Raw genomic sequence first — 21,739 nt, 5'->3', positions numbered from 1 at the left:
GATTTGCTTAAATAATAATATGTTGGCTACATACTATTGCCGCCGATTCGAGTGAATGAACATTGCGTGATTTGTGTGAGAGCTTTTATTTAACGCAATGAAAAACCAGCAATGTATACCTAATCCGCGAACTGTATGGTCGGCATCAGGACATCAGGATCAGGGTAGAAGAAACGATGGCAGGCGGAGTACAGCTGATACCACAGAAATGGAAGGAGCGCAGGACATCCGGCATCTGGATGGGTCGATGATGTAAAGGAAATTGCTGGCAACAACCGAATGGGGTTGACCCAGGACAGAGATGGTTGGCGGAGACGGAGGAAGGCCTATACCCAGGAGTGGGTCACTGAGGGCTGCGACGACGTTTCAATAATAGGCTGGACTGGATAAATAATAAAATATGTAGGTATATAAAGGCATATAGAAATCCAACACGATAATTAAGCGTTACTTTGATTTGTCAGTTTTAGTAATTGGCTATATGTTGGTTACTCGACGATCTAGGTGGCGCAGTAGTTAGGTTCTTGCCACTGAACCGAGAGGTCCTAGGTTCGAACCCCGGTCGGGTCACGATGGAAAATGATATTTTTCTGATAGATCCGCTTCTTGGATGTTTATATATGTATTTGTTATAAAATATAGTATCGTTGAGTTAGTATCCCATAACACAAGTCTTGAACTTACTTTGGGGCTTGCTCGATCTGTGTGATTTGTCCTAATATATTTATATTATTTATTTACTTTCAAACCAGTTAAATATATATATAAAAAGCTCTTGCGTTACTGACTGACTGACTGACTGACAACGCACAGCCGAAACTACTGGGCGTAGAAAGCTGAAATTTGGTGTGTAGGCTCCTAGGACAGTGTAGGGGAGCACTAAGAAGGGATTCCTGAAATTCCCGCGGGAAACGGATTTTTACTCGCATACGAAGTTGAAAGAAGTATTTTCTAATGTGAAAAACAAAATTTTATACCAAGTTTGCGTGACAGTGGTGTACTGTGACGTCACGGATTCAGGAGTCAAAAGCATTTCTTATTAAATCACGTAAATAATAAAACAGATCAGTTAAAGTGTCATTTAATTGAATCGTGTATTCATTACAAACAAAAAAAAAATTCTCTTCATAATATTAGTATGGAAGTATGGTTTAAGTTAAATTTTCGACTTTACATAACATGCCATATCAGCAAAACATTTTAGCTCTTTTTACAAGTTTCTTTGTATGCTGCTGTAAACTTTATTTATTGCTGTAATCCTATTTGCAAGAAAAATAAGTGAAAAATCCTTGCAAGATGATTCACAGTAGTTCCGCACCTCCCCGCTAGATGTCACCCAAAAGATGTTTCATCAACCTTCCATATATAAGCGCGCGCGCAGCCTCTTCATCTTTTGTTGTATCGATCGAACGCCGCAGATTTTAAAAGTGACGTCATAAAAACTTTTTAAATATTGAATTTCGAAACGAAAGACTATTTAGTGTGTTTCAGTGCCTATTGTGGAGTGCCCGTTTTTAAAAAGTGAGTCTCTTTTTTTTTAATTCCGCGTGCCTTTGGCCTGGATGCATAAAATTTGCGTATATTAATTATATACATTTTTGAGTTACGAATTCGAAGTTTGAAAATTTTATTAATTTTTAATATATCTATAGAAATGTACGTACGTACATACGATAATATTAAGTCATAATTATTTTTATGTGGTTTTAATCATGGAATTAGTAGGTGCTCGTACGAAGTACTTACTGAATCCATGGTTTTAATATATTGTTATAAACTTTGACTTTACAAGGTATAAAATTAAAATAATTTGAAATACCTGATTCTTTGTCATAAATAAATAGTTTCATTCATAAAAAAATATTAAATAGAAAATTTGAAACATACAGAAATTTTATCATAAAATAAACAAAATTTTATATTTCAACAATTTAAAAAAAAAAAAACTATAATACTATTAATATAATTAGTTAATATTAATTTAATTAGTTAACTTAATGATAACTTATTTATCAATCAGCTTATGGAAGTTTCGGGATAAGTAGATATTACTATTCATAAATTCATAAAAGAATATGTAAGTATTTCAACAAATTATAACTATTGTGACAGTAGCAAATACAGATTATACGAATCATAAACAAATATTTTATACATCTTCTTCACAGCCGTATTCCTCATGGCTGAGGGTCGTGGTTATTACGTGGAATGAAACACACACAACAACTTGGCATTATTAATGGATTGCCTTCTACACTTCACACACAAGTTAATAATAATCAATTAGTGTGCAGATTTCCTCACGATGTTTTCCTTCACCGGAAGCAAGTGGTGGTCGATGAAAACTACTATACATGAGTCAGATTGGTATAGAAACTCATGTGGCACGAGTAGGATTCGAACCTGGGACCTTTCGATCCACAGGCGGACATCTTAACCATTACACCACCGCCGCTTCGCTTCATTTCATTTTATACATAGGTAATTGTATAAATATTGTAAGTTGTACACGATTGTTTTGTTATAGACGTAAACTTTCCTCAGGAACCACACTATCTATTGGTGAAAACCGCATGAAAAAATCCGTGCAGTTAGTTTTAGAGTTTATCGCGAACAGACAGACGGACAGACGCGGCAGGGGACTTTGTTTTATATTATGTAAGGTTATAGTTGTAAGGAAAGGAAGATTTTTATATGATTAGATTCGATTAAGTTATACTTAACTGTTATTTGAACCTAGGTACATAGTAACTTTTATATATAGCTAAATGATATCTCATATCTGTGAAAACAAAAGTTCCGAATACTTACGTATTATAATAATTATGACACGATAACAATGGCTTTTTGACAAATTCAATTTTTTTTTTCATTCAATGTAACGGGGTTTTCACTAATAGGACCACAAAGTTGGAGCTGACCGTATGGTCAAATGGTTAAATAATAAAAAAAAACCACTTTTGCATTCACCACTTGCTTTATAAGAACAGTAAGTAGATTCTTTTAATGTCTTTTTTTACATAAAATAAAAGAAATTACATAAAATGTATTATAAACGTCAGTCACATTAAGTTTAAGTGATTTTTTTTTGACGAGCTCGGTGACGCAGTGGTAAAGTGCTTGCCTCTGAATCGAGAGGTTCTGGGTTCGAGCCCCGGTCGGGTCATGACGGAAAATGATCTTTTTCTGATTGGCCCGGGTCTTGGATGTTTATCTATATGTGTATTTGTTATAAAATATAGTATCGTTGAGTTCGTATCCCATAACACAAGTCTCGAACTCACTTTGGGGCCAGCTCAATCTGTGTGATTTGTCCTAATATATTGTCCTAATATATTTTTTTTATATCAGTTTTTGTTCACACATGCCATAATTAATTAATGAGATGATTGGTTTTTTTAATATAAATTTCCATCATAAACTCCTTTTTCTGAACCGTCGAGTTGTCGGCGATGTAAAGGACAGGCTTATAGGTGCTTACCATATGTTATCGTAAACACGTAAGCTGGGGGGTCACTTAAAAGTTTAGGCTACATGGCCGACAATACTCCATGAGGGGTTTTTTATACTCGCCTCGCTTGTAATCCTTGTTAATGAATGAATGAGTATAAGGAATGAATGAATGAATGAATGGATGGATGAATGAGTATAAGAAAGGAATGAATGTATGAATGGCTGAATGAACGAATGAATCAAATAAATGAATGAATGAATGAATGAATGGATGGATGAATGAGTATAAGAAAGGAATGAATGTATGAATGGCTGAATGAATGAATGAATAAAATAAATGAATGAATGAATGAACATTTATTGCCAAAAATTAAGTGGTGTGGTAACTAGCTTTTATTTACTTGTACAAGTAAATACAAACTACTGAACGAGCGCTGAACTAATTCATAATTGAATTAGTGTCAAAACGTTCACGTTTTGAGCGCCTCAAATATCCAATTAAAAAGCTAGACGTGTGATTGAATGGCGTTGTTCAGTCAAAGGGCTAGCTGTTTGATTGAACGGCTATAATAACCAGTTGACTGCGACATATATATGTACAAGTACACAACATTTCTGCAGTGTTAAAAATATATCCTGTATAAAGTCGACTAATTAAATTTAGATAATATCAGCGGTAAGTCAATCTAAAAATGAACCGTATTACACCGTAGTACACGATAAGTTACAATTTACTTCGATACCTATGGCTTTTACTTCGATAGCAAGCCTTCTGTACTTAGGTATAGTAAATACTTAATCTATGAACACAGTAAATACTAATGAATTCAAGATCTTCATATAAATTTACATATGAATATTCGATTGCGTAATCGAATAGTAAACTTCAACCTTACTGTTAACAGAATAATATACGTTTTTAAATAAAAATCAGTTATTTTACATTGAGAATAAGAATAATGTTAATTATTTAGTGGTTTTGCCTAAAATGTATTGGGTTTTTCGCGATTTTTTTAATAACAATATGATTGTCCCAATCTCTGATATACATGATTAATAATTCTTGATATTTGATATCTACAAAGATATTACACAATATGTTATAATAACCTGTTTCCATAAAAAAAACATTATTGTCTGTCTATATATAGAGTGGAACATAAAATGAAGGCGCTGTCTCCTGTTGGCTGGTAACACTGGGTGTTTATCAAACTATCTTGATCATAGACCATGACCATTTGGTGTTGCAATGGCAAAAAATATAATTCGTTTTAAATCCGTTTTCTACTTTTTTTAAACAGATTTTTTTAAAATTAAAATTGATACTTGTATTTATTATGACTGTACGTATATACAGTCAACAGAAATAATATTTTAAGAGCATACCTCATAGTCATTTATTTGCCCTTTTTAATTTTTAAAACAAACTATTTCTTTTTCTTTTCCGTTAGTTGATTTTTTTAAAAAGCAACACAATTTACAAAAACTTATGTAAGCAGAAATTAAACCGAAAGATTTCATTAGATAAAATTGTAATTTTTTTCTTGTACACATTTTTGTAGGTATATCTTCTGTAACATACGTGTAACATCAAAATAAAAGTGACTTTTCCAAATCAAATCATTTATTCAGAAATTAAACCTTAACAGGCACTTTTTCACGTAAAATTTTATATTACACAGTAATTTCTCAAAAAGCTACTAGTTACTGGCATTTTCAGACGACCACAGCATTCCGAAATGCTAGTAGTTTGTACAGTTATCAATCAATCAACTAGTCATTTAAATTACTAGGGTGGACGTATACCTTACGGATGTATAAAGAGTTTGGGTCATGACTAATCACGCGGGCCCATTGCGGATTGGCGGGTGTTAACGACTGTAAATGCATCCAAGACCAACAGCTTAACGTGCCTTCCGAAGCACGGAGAAGCTCAAGATAATTTTGGTCACCCATCCAATGACCGACCATTGTGAGAGTGTCTTAATCGCTACTATCACAGGCCGAGAACTCCTCCGCTGGTGGTATACAATAAAACTAGTTGAAACCACAAACAAAACCTGATGGCATCATTTATAAGCTACTGTTTGCTTTTATCAAAGCTGTTTAATCTGTCAGTCACGATTTTCGACTACTCTGCTCGAAACCGGTCAAGAGCGAGTCGGATTTACCGAAATACTCTTTAAACTAATTCTAAACTTTCGTGTTTCATGTTAGCTTGCCTGTTTTTAACACTAGTACCGATTACTTCCACTTGACAGCTGTCAATTGTCAGTTTGTTGACGATTCCTTCACTGCCATTCATTCATTACCTCAATTTTAAAAAAGTTACTGAGTACGCCGGCCGGCACATAATATTATCGGTTATCGGGATCCCTTTTTTTCGCATAAATGTTTTATCCTAATTTAATTTAGCATAACGAGTTAGGCATATATTTGTTTGTATTTTACTATAATTTTGATTTGCATAAAGCAATAGTGTAGGTTAGGTTACCATAAGCCGCCAATATGCTTTAGAATATTATGCTTAAAATTGTTCTGCTTGTGGTAGCTATGCGTAAAATATTGTGCCTAAAACATTATGTCAAATCAATATTGTGCGTAACTATTATTATGATTAGTAAAAGTATGCCATGTTAAATTATGACATAAAATTAATTGTATGCATAAAAATAGGGATCCAATATTATCTGTGTACAAGCGAGACGCCAATTTTTACGTTGTATTGTTGAAAGAGAAATAATTGTAATAAAAAAAACTAAGTAAATTACTCTGCTATTGATAATGTGATGTGAATACATGTTATTGAATGACACCGAATGGTTTTGATTTCCAATAATAATCTGATATTTTGATCCGATGATAAAATTAAAATATTTCTTTTACCTATGATCAAAATATATAATTTTTAATTCACCAAAAATTATTAATTTTTAGATCGAATTCCATTATAATTTCGTATCTAGGTTTTAACCTTATATATCCCTATGAATATAGATTAAATTATGATATTAATTATTTATTTATGCCTATAATTCTGTGAGCTTGGCATTGTTATAATTAATATAAATTTAATATTATACATGCCTACGTAATTCAACCTTGATTTTCCTCAAAATATATATTATAAACAAATATTTATATATGCAAGAATTCACATAAATTTTATGACGATCGTGGTCCGGCGTTGTCACAGACGGACAAAAGTAACAAAGCAAAGTTTAAAATAACCTCTTAGAAAATAAATTCTGTGTCACCGCTTGCTGTCTGTTTCATGAAATGGATGGAAATCAATGGTTACAATGTCTACCTATGTATGGACAAATTATATTATAGCTTTTATATTACAGACTAGCTGCACACCGGGGCTTCGCTCCCGTGGGAAAAAGTACCCTATGTGTTATTCCAGGTTATATTCTATACCAGTATATCAAATTTCATAGCAATTCGTCCAGTAGATTTTGATTTTGATACATAGCGTAACGTACATAACCTACACACACCCATACATCCTCACAAACTTTCGCAATTATAATATTAGTAGAATTTAAATGGGTTTGTCACACATGCTTATTAAATAATTTTGGTAGTAATAATGAGATGAAAAATTTCTGGAATCGAGTTGAATTTTTGCGCTCGATTTCAGAATGTTCTCATCTAATTGTTATTATCGATAACCAATATTGTTTAGAACGTATATTATACCTATGTGAATTGTTAGATTATAACTAACTTTGCATTCACAAAATAATAAAATTGAAAGTGACACATCTCGGAAATGGTATATTTAAATATTTTACAAAAAATGTGAATTTTTCTTCTTCATAGTCGTATTCCTCTTGATTGAGGGTCGTGGTGTTTACATGGAATGAAACACACGTAACAACTTTTTTGGCATTATTAATGGAGTGGTTTGCCATTGCCTTCTCCATTTCACACACAAGTTAATAATCAACCAGTGTGCAGGTTTCCTCACGATGTTTTTCCTTTCACCGGAAGCAAGTGGTGGTCTATGAAAACCACTATACATGTCAGTCAGATTGGTATACAAACTCGTGTGGCACGAGTAGGATTCCAAACTGGGACCTTTCGATCCTCAGTTCTTAATCATTACACCACCACCGCTTCGAATTGTTAGATTATAACTATGCATTCACAGAATAATAAAATTGAAAGTGACACATCTCGGAAATGGCGATATTTCATTTAAATCATTGTATCAACGGCAATAGGATACGGAGCCGGAACATTATTTCATAATCAACTAGAATTGTTCACAGACCGCGTCATTTTCCTCTATACGGCCTATTATAATGGCCATTAATTGTTTTTTCTACTAAAGGTTGTTAAGCTTCAATTAGTTCATGCCATTTAATGTGTCATAAATATTTTTTTCCTGTCTATTTAAGGGTGTAACTAGCTATGTGAAAAAGTAACTAATGTCGCTCTTTAACTTGGAACGCATCTATTATTGTTAAAAATGTGTTGCAAATGGAGCTTTGTCTATGCCCAGGTTCCGTCACCCACTCTTCACTTTAGACATTTGAGCTTGTCATTCGGTCTTAAACATATTTTATAACATTATGCTCTGTTTAACTAAAATAAAGACAGAAAACCTATTACCTACCATTATTAATTATTAATAAACATCATAAACTATCTCGACACCAAAAATAAACTCAATCCGTTGCTTCGTTTTGACGTGAAAGACCGACAAACAAACACATCTATATTAATATTATAAAGAGAAAAGTTTTGTGTTTCTTTTTTTTGGTTGGTAATGAATAAACTCAAAAATTATTAGACAGATTTTGTTGAAATTTGGCAAAACGACAGAAGAAACCTTCAACATTAACATGGCTACTTTTTTATGGTTTTACCCAAGCGAAGCAGGGACGAACCGCTAGATTATAATATTTTTATGGATTTTTTACAGTTTACTTACTTCATACGAAGACAATTTTCCGCTGTCACCACTCCCATGGATTTAGTAAGTAAGTGTACGAAGTACTTACTTACTAAATCCAAGGGCGCGTAGTACCTACCTACTAATTCCATGATTATGCCTCAGACCTATTATGCCAAAAAAAAATATACCAAAACCTTTATGTCAAAGAAGAATTAGAACAAAATAAATTGAGCGAAAAAAATTGTAATGGTTAAGATTGTAACTACTTCAGTAGCTTCATATGCTTATCAGGTCCTTGAGACCTTCATTCAGGTGATCTAAATCCGGCTCGAAGGACCAAACTGTAGGATCTTGTCTGAGTATATATTATAAATAATTATACTCGATATTTGACAAAGATTGTTTATTTAGGGCTGGTAAATCACGAGAGCAATACATTTAAAATGGTGGATGACAACAGCATTTGTTTTTAATCATCGCGCAGGCGCGAACTCGTCGTCACAGCGCATGCGCGTAGACAACTACCTATATTTTTATTATGTGCAGTAAAGGGTTACTTTATTGTATTGTTTAATTGTAATCATAATTGGTAGATAGATATCTCCTTGATAAGATGACAGAAGCTGAGATGGTCCGGTGTTTAAGACCGCTGCGAAAATTCGTCCTTAGTAACAACATAATAGAGGTCAGTGTGTAGCTTGATGTGCAGTGAGCTGTACATGGTAACTTTCAAAATTTGACCGCTTGCGAAACTGTACTGAACCGGATACGGAGGGATGGGCGTGTATCGATATACGTGTGGAATCGATTGCGTTTTCGATTTTGTAAAATTTACATAAGAAATGCAAATTTTTGAAATTCACTTATCGCATGTGCAAGTTGTGAAATGTTTTGTATTATTACGTTTATACGTTTATTTGCTTTCTCCTTGTGAAATAAAAACACATTTTTAAATCACAAAGTCACTAGAACAGGTTATAAAATAATAAACTCGCTTCCGTTGTCTGTCTTTATGCATTTAGCTTAGATCTTTAAAACTACACGAAAGATTTAGATGCATATTTTATTAATAGATGAAAAAACTGTAAGAAACAATAATGGTAAGCCCTTCTGGCATGATAGGCACCAATGACACTGTTCAAATGAGTTTCTTTCGGCATTTCTTCTCAGCAGTGGTCGTTCCGAAATGTCAGTAGTTTGTAGCTTGTGAGAAATTACTATTTAATATAAAATTTGACGTGAAAAAGTGCCTGTGCAGGTCTAATTTCTGAATAAATGATTTGATTTGATCCATTGAATTGGTGACCAGATTTATCTTAAACTCATCTGTGCTTCGGAAGGCACGTAAAGCCGTAGGTCTCTGTTGTATTTGCAGTTGTTAAAACCCGCCAATCCGCAATGGGCCCAAACTCCTTATCCATCCGTAAGGAAAGCCCACTGGCCTTCCTTACGAATACCCCAGCAGTGGGAACGTTCAAAAAGCTGTTGTTGATGATGATGAATATTTATTGTCAGCTAGACTGCTATATTATACCCGTTTCTCATAAACAATAATAAATTAGACAATAAGATGTAGAAAATATGTTAATTGACAAATATATATATAAAACTTGTTTGAAATTTGTATTTAAGATGCCTTCCTAACAATCTATCAGTGTGCCATGTTTTAAATTTTTCAATAGAAATATTCTTTTCTAGAAGAACTAATTATACATGAGTAGGATTCGAACCTGAGACTTTTCGATCACAGTCGTCATAACCGCTGATTCATTAAATACTTACTTTTATACTAATATAAACGTATCTGTCACGTTTTCACGGCTAAACCACTGGACATACTTCAATAAAATTTGAGCAAAGGCTAGTAAATAATAACACGGAACTGAAACACAAAGTTTAAAAAACAAACTGATTTAAAAATGCCATAAATCTATTTTATGATTTTATTTATATAACATAGTTGCCATTAACCTTTTAAATGTTTAACAAAAAGCGTGAATTGTGACATAAATATCGTAATTTTTACAAATTATAATTTTTAATAATACAGATTATAATTTTTTTACACTGCACAATTGTTATTTTTTTGTAGCTTTTTTAATTTTTTTCAATTGCCTTAGCTATGCTATAGGTATTTTTAATTATAGGAATAATCGGATACTAGTAAAAAATTTACGATAGTTTCAAAGTATATTTTCAGTCCATTTATGCACCTACTCGATTATCCAAAGGAATATAATAATATTTATCGTAAGTACATAAGCAAAGAAATGGACCAAACCAACGGAGCTCCCGGCAACATTCGCATTTATAATCTACAATCGCTTCACATTTTTACAAGATTTCTGTATTAAGTAAATGTTTATCAGTCAAAAACAAAAATGGCGCTAAAGTTTGACAGCTGTCAAATTTTTTTTTTCCGTTGAGTGGCCTGGCAGTGACCGCGCATGCGTGAATGTTGATCCACATAGTTTTGGTTAAGCAACACTCATCTTAGATTACGCATACATAAAATTTGAATATGTCTATAAACGGTACCTATTGGTCGGAATACCGCACCAAGGTCGGATTTTGCATAATTTTTATTTAAATCCGGGTTATACATAGTCCTAAGTCAGCGTCGTTGTGCTGCAAGACGCGATATAATGCCCAGGTGTCCCATCGACGATTTAATTGTTTGTATTTGTTGTTATATTGTTTGACGATTTTATTGTAGTGGTCGATAGAATTAGTTGATTTCACTGAAGGAAAACTTTGTGAAGGAATATGCACTATGCTGATAAAGATCGTTTTCCCTTACAAGTCTTCTTATGTAAACAATTATACTTAAGTAAATAAAACCCTATTATGATTTTACATTATTATAAATTGAAATAGACTTATTAGTAAATTACTTTCGGGGTTAATGTTTTAATTTAGAAGGGAAAGTGTTTTAAACTAATATTTGATTAATTTTCAACAAAACCAACATGAAGTACCGTGAAGATTGTTTCTCTTAAGAAAAAATAAGAATTTATGCGTGGGAGTCATAGTTTTGTCGCATTCCTAGGACGTCGCGTTAGAATACTAATGCAGTGTATATTTTTTACTGTCTCGATATTTTTTTTTTCTAATGTTAATTCTGCATCTGGCTACTCGATATTTTGACATTTTTTTTTTGCTTGCAATATTTCCAATTTAAACTACGATAGTAACAAAAACAAAATAAATTTGATTTATAAATTTAAAATAAATAAAAAAAATGTGTATGGAAAAAAAGGCGTAAGTAATTATACAAGAATTTTTTAAATTATATATTTTTAGGTTTGCATTGCAAGAAGTAGTTGATTTATAACTAGATTTTGCCCGCGGCTTGACCTGCGTAAATTTCCAACGGGAACAGTTACATTTCTTGGTCGGGCCTCTAGCCGGGTCTCTAGTTTTGTTATATAATAGACCAAAAAATCGCCTCAACCAATGCTCCGTTCTAACGACAAAGAAGGACAAACAAACACAGTTTCACATTTATAATTGATATTCGTCGTACGTAATTATTACGGAAAGTCGATATTTTATGTACCTACCTACTTCTTTCACTGTGAATATCAAAGTTCTCACAATATCAAAATATTATCGAGGATTCCGTCAACTGGGACAACGCTATAAACTAGGACCGCGGTCCCAGTCTCCGATGTGCTAAATTCGAGATAAAAAGTTCCATATGTGTTATTACAGTTTATACTTATATAAATATACCAAATTTCATAACAATCCATCAGATTTTGCGTGAAAGAGTAACAAACATACACACATACATCCCCACGAACTTTCGCATTTATAATATTAGTAGAAATAACAAGTTATACAACCACAAATCACAATCGTTAAGAATGTTTTCCTTATTTGCTTAGTGTAACCCTAATGCTAAACCGCTTCCAATGAATTCGTGGTAATTTTTAAGTGTTTATCTGTGGTAAATATTGATATACGTATGTATGAACATGATGCGGTCACCGGGTAAAAAGTTAACCGGTAAATATAAAGATATTTGTCTTGTTATTTTATTCTAGTGATAAAAAATAATTTAGTTAAATTTTTATCTATTTTATCTATACTTATAAGTATTTTATTTTATACTTTAGTACCTAGGTATATATGTGCCTAAAGGCTTTCTCCCTATTAAACTAAAATATACCTTTTTTAACCCCCGACGCAAAAATTGGTGTGTTATAAGTTTGACCGCTAAGTGTGTCTGTCTGTCTGTATACGTGGCACCGTAGCTCATCAACGGGTGAACCGATTTGAATGCGATTTTTTTATTTGATAGAATTTTTTTATGCGGTGGTTATTAGATATGTTTGATCAAAATCGGTTCCGCCGTCCAAAAGTTGTAGCGAAATGAATATTGAAAGTCGGGGGTTCTTTAATTTGTCTAACCAATATACTAGTTCATAATAAGATTGACCCACAATGATAGAAGGAAGGGAGTCATAAGTTTAACGTGTATATGTCTGTCTGTGGCATCGTAGCAGCCGAACGGCTGAACCTTTATTGATTTAATTTTTATTATTTGAAAGACAACTTGATCGAGAGTGTTCTTAGCTATGTTTGGAAAATTTGTGTTCAGTCATTATGGTCCAATACAAAGTGCCAGATTGGGCCGGGCACGAGAACACGGACAAAGATAATAAACGCTCTGTCTCGTTTCTTCTCACGTATTTCTAAAGTTTTATATGCACATCTCTTTCTTGAATTCATAATATAAGATATGATATGGTCTATAACTTTCTCTGTCGACGGATTAAACGGATTAAGACAGATTAAAATATGTTACGCAATGTCGTCGTTTTTAATACTGACCCACATAGATGTCGCCACTTTGTGTTGACCTCAGGGTCATAACCTATAACACTATCATACATATTACACATTCACAGTCGTATAAAATCCTAGATTTGGTACCAAGACCCAAATAACTATGGAAATTGGAGCTAAATCTGTTTATATTGTGTTAAATATTGATATTAATTTGAGGTTATTTTAGAATTATTGCTAATTTACGCCGCGTGGTATAATAATGTTTTATACATTATAATATTATATAAAAAGTAACTAAATTCTATTTCGTATAGGGGTGTATTATGTAAAATTAATGTTATTTTTCTCTTTTATACATATATTTTGGAGAAAAATAACTGTGTACAATTTCGTAAAGTATATATCTTTTTTGTCCTGTGTTCCCGCGAAGCTCAGCGTAAAATTATCTTTTACGCTTTTACCATAAAATTTTGAAAATTTAAGCATTTCGGCAACACGCCTTTATATTACGATATCGTTTCATTAAAATCGTTTACAATTATCATGATCTAACTTAATATTTTTGGATACAATCTTCAATGATCGAAGATCCGTTTTGGCGGTAAAAAAACTATGAGTAATGTATCTTTGTGATCTATGCTCAATGGTAATTCCGAATAAGGAGCCGGATTCCTTACGTAATTTTATGTTTACCCTGTGGTAAACCACAGACAAGTAGGCGGGAAAAATATTAAATTCGCGTTAGCAGGGCCAGGTTTAATTACATATTAATTGTCTAGTCTGTGGTCAACCACATACATATAACATGTCGGCGGGAAAAAGTGTTTTTTTTTTCAGGCAAAGCGGGATTTTGAAACCTAATGAGTAAAGTAGTGTGACTATTTAGTCAAACGCGGGACATAAAAACATGAGTATTTCGGGATAAAAGTACCCTATATGTTATTCCAGGTTATATTCTACCCGTGTACCAAATATCCAATTCATTTTGCGTGAAAGAGTAACTAACATATACACAAACTTTCGCATTTATAAGCTGCGCCCCGGGACTTCGCTCTCGTGGCAATTTCGGGATAAAAAGTACCCTATGTGTTTTTCCAGGTTATATTCTACCCGTGTACCAAATTTAATAATAATTCGTCCATTAGATTTTGTGCGAAAGGGTAACAAAAATATGTTACAAAGTTTCGCATTTATAATATTAACACGATAATTTAATATAATAATAATGCATCATTATATTATTAATAATTGATATTTATTCACGTCTTTATTTAAACAACACATGCCCAATATAGCTTACGCGTCGCGTGTGTAAACAATTTTGAAATTATCGACATTTTTGTCCAGCGTGTCGCGTCACTAGCATTGCGCAAAGGTGAGCCGGTGCATCACTATCGACCCGTTTCGGATACTGTCACACATACAGATAAACATGTGATATAATGTTATATATTTCAAGGAGATAAACTGCTTAAGTTCATACAAAACTAATGGAAATTTTAATTTTAATGTTTTGATGTACCCGAGTAGTCTTTAGGAGGTTTTGCGTTTGATGCCAGTAACCCTGTATAATATCTACATAGTATATAACAATCGCTTCCCGCTGTCAGTCCCTGTGTGTCCTTAGATCTTTAATAGTACCCACACAACGGATTTTGATGCGTTTTTTTTTAAATATAGTGTGATTTCTGAGGAAGCCGGGATGAGTCGTTATTCCTAAATTAATATTATAAATGCGAGTTTGTTTGTTACCTCTTCACGCTTTATCTACTCAAATCTTCTTAGAATTTTGCATACATATACAGTTAGAAGTATGGAGAAGGACATAGGGTACGTTTCATCCCGGAAAAATAACTGTTCCCGCGGAAAATTCGAAAAAAGCTTTGTTACCTCTATACTATCTACTCCAACAATTTACTTAAAATTCCTATCATACATTTAGTTAAGGCTACGGAAAAGGACATTTTACATGGAAAATTCACGAGTACGAAGACGCGGGTAAAATCTTGTTGCGAAAAAAATTGAATTCGTGGTGTGGTTCCAAGTTCTGAAATGAAGTTATATAATAGTGACCCTGTACCAATGTTAGTATGGATTACAATAATGTGGTGTGCCTATTGTATCACTATCACTATATACTATATAGTCGAAATAGTGAACTTTTTTTTATTGAAAATCGTATACTTTCATATTTAGGAACTAGAATTCATGTAGTTCTATAAAATCCGGTCTAGTGCGTGTTGAACTCTTATAGATTTTCCTACAATATATTGGCACTGGACTAAATTTTAGTATTTTTTCAAACCAACGCCATCTATTCATTTTTTCTTGAACTATTTAATAAATAATTGTCAATTTTCGTCTTTCCTCATGAGTGTTTCCCATAATGAGCCCTTTTTTGGCAAAAACCCTATTATTCATATCATATATAATTTATTCCGACTTTCACCAGGAAAATAAAAGAAATAAATTATTGTTGTTGAACAGTTCGCCGAGTTTTGGCCGATTCGGTGTACATTGCTCGTTTTTCATTGCGGTAAACAAAAGCGCTCATACTAACTGCGCAATGTTCGCGCATTCGCGTCGGCGTGTGTCCGAGTTCGGCGACAGCGTGGAGCTGGGATTACGTGATAGTTACAGCTTTATAATATAAATACTACTTGGCACAAAAATCATACTCATTCCTTTATTCGATAATAATATAATGAAAGCTTCTTTTACGTCAAAATGTTTTTTCGACGACCTCGGTGGCGCAGTGGTAAAGTGCTTGCCTCTGAACCGAGAGGTCCCGGGTTCGATCCCCGGTCGGGTCGTGATGGAAAATGATCTTTTTCTGATTGGCCCGGGTCTTGGATGTTTATCTATATATGTATATGTTATAAAATATATAGTATCGTTGAGTTAGTATCCCATGACACAAGTCTCGAACTTACTTTGGGGCTAGCTCAATCTGTGTGATTTGTCCTAATATATTTATTTATTTATTTTTTCTCTTGTTGACGACTCGTAAACACATCTAAGAACCACCGCATGAAAATTCGCTATCAAATAAAAAAAGCCGCATCCAAATCGGTTCACCCGTTGATGAGCTACGGTGCCACGTACACAGACAGACAGACACACTTAGCGGTCAAACTTATAACACCCCACATTTTGCGTCGGGGGGTTAAAAAAATAACTACTTTTAAATAAATAACGGTAACTAACTAAAAAAACGAAGCTTGAGAGCTTTATTTTCTGGACTCGTGGCGTAACAGACCAGAAAGCATAAAGATTAAAAAAGAAATGATAAGAGAGAGTTCGTCAGAGACTAAAAGATAATGTAATTGAAAATTTGTATATGCGCGTGCGACCGTCACCCGCCTTTTAGCTGTCGTCGCGTTCATGACTCAGAAACTGAGGTCACAAGTGGGTGTTGTTTGAACAATTAGATAATATTAGGCGTCTACATTCTTTGAACCTTGTAGACCATCGATATAGCAAGTCGTTTTGATAATTAATGCAGTTTAGGCGTTGTAAAGGGAGCTTCTGGTCACGGAGATGACAGAGTTCCGTTGGATGACGCGTATCACGCGCAACCGCGTGAGGAACCCGCGCATCCTGGGCCAGTATTCATGACAGTGATATATCACTAAGCGCTAAGACTATCTGACGATAGTATTTAGTACAATTTTTGAATATTGAACAATAAAAATAAAATCTAGCTTTATGGCCAGCATCTAATTTTAGATTAAATAGATAAATTTCAATACAGCAGCCTCAGCATTATCTCAAACGGACACGAAACAGACTATATAAAACCTCGGCAATCAATGCAATTTATTTCTGATCACATGACACGACCTCAGAAGATTACGCTCTAGATTCTTCCATCCCAGTCTTTTTCGTAACTGAGTTCTGCTATAGCAGAAAAACTAAAGGAGTGCCGCCACGTCTTAAACTCAAACTCAAATATCTTTATTGTAGTACAAGGTGTGGCACATACAATACAATAGAATCAATAGTTTATCCTTACAGGCGTGCAATATTAGCGTTATGTTACACTTATAACACATACTATGTTCTATATATGGGTACGTGCAGTACTTACAAATTAAACTGTTTGAACAACTTATAAGTAATTCGACGACCTCGGTGGCGCAGTGGTAAAGTTCTTGCCACTGAACCGAGATGTCCCGGATTCGATCCCCGGTCGGGTCATGATGGAAAATTATCTTTTCTGATGGGCCCGGGTCTTGGATGTTTATCTATATATGTATTTGTTATAAAATATAGTATCGTTGAGTTAGTCACTTATTCAAACTTAAGCTTAAGGCCTGGTTATTAGACCATGTGTTTTACAATTTGGATGAATACTATGAGCGTAATACTCATACCTTACGAGAGTAAATAGGTATGTATTCCATAAATAATTATATCGTGTGCCAAGACAAATAAATAAATAAATAAATATAAATATATTTCAGGACAAATCACACAGATTGAGCTAGCCCCAAAGTAAGTTCGAGACTTGTGTCATGGGATACTAACTCAACGATACTATACTTTATAACAAATACATATACTAGACAGGAACTAGTGAGAATGATCCGTACTGCGTAGACCGGCAAATTACGTAGGGTATAAATATCTTTGGGAAGTTGCATGCCTATCAGCTAAGACCATTAGTCGCCTCGTACAATATCCACGAGAGGATATGGAATGGCCCTATTCTAGGGCGCGGGCACACGCCTTTGGCGACCCTAATTTCGGCTTAACGTTATCAGAACCGACCCCGCGAAGCGCGAACCGGTTCCGACGAGACAAGACGACCTTGCGCACGTAATTTTTCAAAAAGAAATATTATTATAACAACAGATTTAAAATCTGGCCGTTTCGAGTAATCGCCAAAACATAAGTCTCGGATAAACGATAAATCAGACGGAATCCTCGATTGTTTCGCCCACGCCCACAAGTGGGCCTTGATGCCCACATTTGTTGTGTCTCACATTTTCTTATTATCAAACTTGTGCGATTATCAATGCAAATAAGTTACACTCATTCAAATTTCGATTGTCGATGATGTAACAAACTAAACAATTTTAAACTATTAAACTAGATTTTTAATTCCGAAATTCTTTACATTTAGGATGCAAATAAAGAATGTCGTCAGGCAAGCGGGTCCTAAAATCACAGCCAAATATAAATTGAATGATTTATATTATTCAGACCCTTGTGTTTTATATTGTTTAAAGGGGAGGCCTTTGCCCAGCAGTGGGACATATAATATAGGCTAGACAAAAATTAAGAGCTAACAACACACAGCTCAGGCGCAAAACATAATTCATAAATCAACCCCCAATGGGGGCTGAAAATGTGTATGAAAATCTGTTCCGCTTTCACAGATAAATACGCGCGGGCGAAAGTTATATAAGTAGTTTCTGAATAAATGTGATTTGATTTCGATTCTATATTTCCATGTGGTTAGTGCGTTACATTCACATTAACATTGGTTCGTTATCATTTAACGAGTTTACTGACAGTTTTAATTTGAAATTCAATTTTGAAAGAATTTCTTTGTGTTCTGATACCAGGTTAATTTAATACTCGCAACTTAAAACTTAAATCGTGTAATTCAACCTACTTTTAAATGTCATTTCGATATGAAACTTTGTATGATTTACTAATCGTAACTAGTACTGTATATATGGCTACTATCTGCGTCCCGAGGCTTCGCTCCCGTAGTAATTTTAGGATAAAACGTACCCTATGTGTTATTCCAGGTTATATTCTATCCGGATACCAAATTTCATAACAATCCGTCCAGTAGATTTCGCGTGGAAGAGTAACATACACACAATACATCCTCATAAACTTTCGCCTTTATAATATTGGTAGGATATGATTAATATGATAGTAACTGCAGTAAATTTTTGAAACAGTGATGAAATATAACCTAATTTGATTATATTATAATAAAACAAATAGCGACCCTTACGGGCGAATCAATTGAAGACGGCCTGACATCCGTAAATACTTAATATTGATGATATAGAGTGGTATTTATGGCCGAACCACATACAACTGGTATAAAACATCTGTTTTATATTTGTATGGTATTCTTCGTACCCACAGACACTTGTACCGAATACAAAAAAAAAATTGTTTACAATTCAAGGTTTTACATAATATTAACATATTGTAGAATAACAGAATGTAAATATACATTATGCATTTCGATTCTAAATAATTTTGACTCACGACAATTTTTGAGTACTTTTTAGAGATGAACATTGAACGAAACGGTTACAGGTTCGAATCGAAAACTACTGGACCTGTATTGATCAAATTTAGCACAGAGATGAACTACTAATATGCCAATGATATATTTTGAAAATTTATTATTTTTTTTTTTTGATAATATTAGTATGATTTAATTCGTATTTTTGCCTTTTGCTAATAAAACACTGGTGTTTAAAAAACATTTTTTTTTGTTTGCACTAAATGACTTAGGTATAGGTACCATCCTTACATATTACAAAAAGAAGTCTTCCTTGTCGCGTCTGTCTGTATGAACGCGTTCAACTCAAAAACTACCGGACGGATTTTTGTGATAGATTATGCGTTTTTGATTTGAAGCGAGCAGGTTCAAAGGTTGAATGAGAACACTAAAATGTATTCAACAAACAAATGAACAGTAATTAAAACTGAATCGATTTTTATGTATTTATATAGGTGTAAAAGAATGGAAAAAAAACTAAGAAAATGGTATTGAAAATTCCAATTTAAACTATATTGTCCTTAGTCATACGACATAAAAATATTTTGCCATTGAAATTTAAAATCCTAATTAATTTATATTCATCCTGTCATTCCTAAGTTATAAAAAGATACCCGTCAAATGTGAAACGGACCCGCGCGCGATAGGTTCCATAAAATGTAATTTTTTTTTTGTTATGTACTTATTTATTAAACAAATAAACTAACATATTTACGGTTTTAGGATTTTTCCTTTATTTATGTAATCCCTTAATTCTTAATTTGATTTTTTCATAGTTTTAAAATACCATAGAGACATGAATATCACTGAATTTGTATAAAAAATCCGTCATCCGCCTATCTATTTTTTGGCTGTTTTCTTTTAAACTACTCAACGGATTTGGATGCAGTTTTAACTGTTATTTAAACAATTTATTTCTGAAGGTTTATACTTACATAAATGACCCTGTGAGAAGCCAGTTCGCTTCTTCATCTTCATAGTCGTATTCCTCATGGCTGAGGGTCGTGGTCATTACGTGGAATTAAACACACACAACAACTTTCTTGGCATTAGTAATGGAGTGGTTTGCCATTGCCTTAATTTCTCCACACACAAGTTAATAAATATAATAGTTCGCTAGTTTGATATAAATATTTGTTTTTTAAATTGTTTTTTTTTTTCTAATGAATTTCAAATTAAATTTTCTATTGACATAAAAATTAAAAATATATTTATTACTAATTCAACTGTACCTTTACGCATTCTTAAAGAAAAGGTTCTTGACAGACTGACGACAAGTTGGATCCTACCTATTCGAGTTCCGCATTACCTTTTAAGAAAAGGAACCCTAAAAATAAGCTTGCAAGGTGGCTTCCTAAATTGACTTGACATTTAAATACTCAGCTCTGTGTTGTCTGTGCGAAGTTAATTTTTTTTTTTTTTAATTTGGTTAACGTCCCTGTATTTCATTGAAAATTAGTAATTAGTAAATCGAATAAAATATATTTACCTTATTATTTAGCCAATACACAATAAATAAATAAATAAATAACAAAACATATAAAAAGAATTATTCTTACTAATATTATAAATGCGATGGTCTGTTCACAGACACGCTCACAGTTAAACCGATGAACCGATTTTTACGAAATTTGGTATGCATCCTTACATATTACAAAACATCCCTAATAAAAAGTACCTATGAAGTAGTATAAAAAGTACCCTATGTGTTATTCCAGGTTATGTTCTACCCGTGTACCAAATTTCATAACAATCCGTCCAGTAGATTTCGCGTGAAAGAGTGACAAACATTCTCGATTATCCTTTACCGCGTCTATCTGTCTGTTCGGGACAAACTCAAAAACTACTGTACGGATTTTGATGCGGTTTTCACCCATCGATAGGAATCACCCAGATAGAGTGATTCCTTAGGAAGGTTTAGTGGTATTTATTATGTTTTATTTACATGTTGTCAGACCGTTGTCACGCATATCATGCATGACATCAAGCCTTCTTGGATCAATAGACGAAAAATTCAATAAAACAGACACGCAAATAGCTTTTATTATCAAATAATATATGACAAATGAATGAAGATCTATAAACTGACGGATTTCTAGTTTTTTTTTTTACTTCCTGCGCATATTGTAATGTGACGTCTAGTAAAGGTGACGGTAAAGGTCGCTGGTTCGATTCCCACAGAGCGAATAGAAAAATTCATAGTATAGCTTTTGATGTGAAAATAAAAATATTACAGAAGTATATCTTATTTTTAAATGGATTTGTTATACATGTCACACATGCTTTTATAGTTGTTTTTGAAAATAATGACAAGAAAAAAA

The 21,739-nt window shown here is 33.4% G+C and overlaps 1 protein-coding gene across 1 annotated transcript in view; it reads left to right on the top strand.

Annotated features, from left to right (window-relative positions):
- Nucleotides 1-1,380: 1,380 nt before the first annotated feature.
- LOC128681721 (mucin-19-like) overlaps nucleotides 1,381-21,739 on the top strand; it is a 71,794-nt gene continuing 51,435 nt past the window's right edge. Inside the window, exon 1 of the mRNA XM_053765845.1 lies at nucleotides 1,381-1,521. The gene's annotated coding sequence lies outside the window, so the exon portion shown is untranslated. The remainder of the gene's footprint in view (nucleotides 1,522-21,739) is intronic.

This window comes from Plodia interpunctella, chromosome 28, assembly GCF_027563975.2.
Source record: "Plodia interpunctella isolate USDA-ARS_2022_Savannah chromosome 28, ilPloInte3.2, whole genome shotgun sequence".
Classification (NCBI taxonomy): domain Eukaryota; kingdom Metazoa; phylum Arthropoda; class Insecta; order Lepidoptera; family Pyralidae; genus Plodia; species Plodia interpunctella.
The sequence above is the reverse complement of the archived record's forward strand: the minus strand, read 5'-3'. Positions and strand labels throughout refer to the sequence as shown.